The sequence below is a fragment of the Pundamilia nyererei genome, unplaced genomic scaffold, assembly GCF_000239375.1.
Source record: "Pundamilia nyererei isolate P.nyererei 1_Seehausen unplaced genomic scaffold, PunNye1.0 scaffold00353, whole genome shotgun sequence".
Taxonomy (NCBI): domain Eukaryota; kingdom Metazoa; phylum Chordata; class Actinopteri; order Cichliformes; family Cichlidae; genus Pundamilia; species Pundamilia nyererei.
In genome coordinates, this window is record NW_005187754.1 from 207351 (window position 1) to 211057 (window position 3707).

General features: G+C 48.5%; 1 protein-coding gene across 5 annotated transcripts in view; it reads left to right on the forward strand.

The window, feature by feature from the left end:
• phldb1b (pleckstrin homology-like domain, family B, member 1b) overlaps positions 1 to 3707 on the forward strand; it is a 111082-nt gene that overhangs the window by 3228 nt on the left and 104147 nt on the right. The window contains exon 1 of one of the 5 annotated variants that reach the window (XM_005752326.1): positions 2325 to 2489. The exons of the other annotated variants lie outside the window; for them this stretch is intronic. The gene's annotated coding sequence lies outside the window, so the exon portion shown is untranslated. Of the gene's footprint in view, positions 1 to 2324; positions 2490 to 3707 lie in introns of those variants that run through there. 5 annotated transcript variants of the gene reach the window in all.

Below are 3707 nucleotides of genomic sequence, written 5' to 3' on the forward strand. Positions count from 1 at the left end.
TAACTGTTACTGAGTAACTGTTACTGAGTAACTGTTACTGAGTAACTGTTACTGAGTAACAGTTACTGAGTAACAGTTACTGAGTAACTGTTACTCAGTAACTGTTACTCAGTAACAATAACTGTTACTGAGTAACTGTTACTGAGTAACTGTTACTGAGTAACTGTTACTGAGTAACTGTTACTGAGTAACTGTTACTGAGTAACTGTTACTCTCTCACTGAGGGATTTAAAAAGTACATCAGAGGAGTCAACCACACTGAACCGGCCAATGGCAGTAGATATGACGAGCAGTTTACATCACAGGTTTCTGGAGGGGTTTGTGGTAATGGCGCATCTACAGCATGGTTTAAACCCCCTGGGACAGTATAAACTGACTGAGATGCATCTGCTCAGATTAAACTGAAGGCCTAAAAATAACGTTTAGGGGAACGCAGGCGCCTCTCCGAGTAGTCTTTAGCCCTAAAACACAGTGAGTTACAACAGCTGTAAAAAAGCAAATAGCAACAAAACAAATCAGAAAGAGGAAAAATGTGAAATTAAGCTGAAAACAGAAAGTTCCAGGGTGCTGAGCCCACGGGCTGAGCAGGCTAAAGCAGCAGTCCCAGCGTGACTCGAACCACGACTTCCTGCTTGACACACCTGTGCCACCAACATCAACCTCCTGAGGCAGGCTCTGTGTTTACTTCTGTAAACCAGGACTGTCATCTTCAGATCAGTTAAAGTACCTTTGATCAAACCGCCCATCGTAACAGGTAATCGTACAGTGTGATGCTATCGGCACTGACAGGAAGTAGTGTGGAGGAAGCTGCGTCTTTATTCCAGAGTTAGTGGCGAGTTGAGTAAAGTTCCACCATGTGTGACCATTAAGCTACGTGTGGTTGATGTATGTTGAATGTGACATGTGGAAGAAACGCAGGGGAACGATGTTTTCGAGAGTCAACAGAACTGCCATTTACAACAAATGCTTCTGAAAAACATAGGTGTCTTAATAGTGTTTGTATTGCATTCAGATGAGTCGCAGCCATGACGGAGGAGGTAGGGTCCAGTTACACACATACACAGCTACGACGCCCGGGTAAGATCCAGGTTGTAGTCGAATCGAATGACCCCGTAAAGGTCAGCGTTTTGACCCACCACAGTGGAACCTGCACCGGCCTTTCAGTTTAACATGATGGACTGTCCGACAGAGCAGTCGGCAGAGGTTACGCCCACAGCTCGGTGATCTGCTGTTTGTGCACGCAGCCTGCGATACGACCTCTGCAAATTTCCCTTTCTTTCTCTCCTCCCTTCATTGTCTTTTGTCTTTTGTGTGCGGCGTGCCTGCAGGCCAGCGGCTCATCCCAAAACAAAGAATGATCACTCTCAGCCCGCTCGCCTCACTTCAGCTTCCTCTCTCTTCTCTTACCTCTCGCTCTGATGCTCGCACGCTCAGACGTGAACAGATTTTGTTGGTTTCTAATATAATTATTTCTCCCGACCAGCTGGGAGAAACATGCTGCAGCTGTAACCCACGCGCGCAGTTTTCCCACAGGGGTTACCATGGTAACAAAAGGATTTTTGGCCACTGTGTGACACAGATGAGCTCGTGGCGCTCCTCTCTTTCACCTGCCTATGTGAGGCTCTCTGATGCTGAAGGGTGTGTCTGAGATCTCAACATGAAACTTTAATGTGAAAGCAGTGAGGAGAATAAACAGGACGTACGCGTGCGGTTTAAAAATGTCCATATCTGCTTTTTATAGGCAGGTGGAGTCCGAGCCGTCGCTCTTCTCTTTTAGACATTAGCTGGTGCTAGTGCATGAGTTAGGACTGGACTGAGTTTCAGATGTGTTGATAATCTCTGCACACAGTTGTGTTAGCTGTCATACCTGCAGAGCAGCCAGCGTTTGCACGCCACAGTGTGAAAGGAGGCTTTCTGTTCGTGTTACAGGTGAGATTAGACGTGAGAGGCTGAAGCAAAACTCCTTTAAGAACACGTTTAAAGAAATGTCTCATTGCTTCATGCAGGACAGAAAGTCCTTTGTTTTAATCTAATATGTGAGGAGGGAAGAAAGTGCACAGAGAACGTGTGCATTCATTAGCACATTATCCATGTTTTCCACTGAGTGACTGAGGGGCGTCCAGTCAGTGTTTCCAGAGCGTCTCACAGTGAGCGGGGCTGCAGGACTGAACAATGCAGACACAGAGCTGTTTGGCTGTGTGTGAGCTCGTCTGCTCTTTGGATCAGTTTCCATGACTCAAAGGGATATCCCACACCGCCTCCAGACCCCCACTCCTGCTCGCTGCCCTTCCTTTCCCTCCCCACCCTACCCCAGCCTCCACCCCCTCAGTGTCACTCCCTCCTTTCATAGTTTACCACCAACAATGTTCTTCGCTCACAGTGAGCCTGGTGGAGGACTTTTCAAGACGCGGCTCCCGGATGGATTTGAAGCTTTGTTTTGAGTGAGCATGTGAAGGACGGCATCGAAGACAAAAGCGAGGGAGGGAAGGGTGAGTGACACTGCAAATGTATGCGTGTTGAAGTGACTGGCAGCGGGACGGACACATGGTGTGGCGTTTGTCTGGTGACGAACGGGAAGATGTCTGGACCTGCTCCTAAAGATGGTGGTGCTTCTGAGTCGGCCTTCAGACATTAAGGCTTTTTGTTTGTGAGGCTGTGATGTCGGTGTCATGTAGACTGTTTATTAGATGCTCCAGAAAAACTGAGCCAGGAGTGCAATACCATAGTCGTTTAATTACTGATGCATTACTGTGTAAGCTGCCTTTAAAAGTAAAATTATTACCTGCAGTAATATTTAGATTACATTAGTATTTGATTACTTGATGCACATTTTATTTGTACAGTGTTACTATACAAAGTAAGTCATCAGATCCACGTAGGTCTTGTTAGCATAAAGTACTGGAGTACTGCCACTGACCCTGCCTCATCCTTCATTCAGACTCTAGTGGGGTCTATGATTAATAAAATGAACATGGTGAGCATGTCAGTGGTTACCTGTCCAGAGTGTTACCTGGCTCTCGCCCCATGGCAGCTGGGATAGGCTCCGGCCCTTCTGTGACCCTGAGTCAGATAAGCTGATGGATGGGCTGTTTTCACACACACTTCTGTGTAACCATGCCAACCATCCATTGACCCCAGCCCGACTGTGACACCACCAACATGTTGGCCGTTCTGATACAGCAGCACTGAAATAACAAGCAATGGGAAGATGCCTAAAATCACCAAACTTGTGGTGCTTTAAACAAACAGCTTTAAGTCTCACAGCCACACATACGTGGTTCTGCTCCGTGTTTTGTGCTCCACTGAGCGTGTGCGACCCTCGGTGTGCGTCGTCCAGCGCGCTGCAGCAGGCGGCGGCGCTCTCGATCCTCTTCCTGAGGATTACTGCGGTTCAAAGGGCCTCTTTGTCCCCACAAGCCTGGAATGCCTGTCTTTGGGAAACACTGAGCCAAGAGTCAGCAGAGCCACTGAGCAAAGGAATACCACGCTGATCTTCCCCCTGCGCCCCTCTTCTCCTCCACCTTGGACATGAGCGCTCCAGATGGGGCGATCGTGGCTCAAGAGTTGGGAGTTCGCCTTGTAATCGGAAGGTTGCCGGTTCGAGCCCCGGCTCGGACAGTCCCGGTTGTTGTGTCCTTGGGCAAGACACTTCACCCGTTGCCTACTGGTGGTGGTCAGAGGGCCCGGTGGCGCCAGTGTTCGGCAGC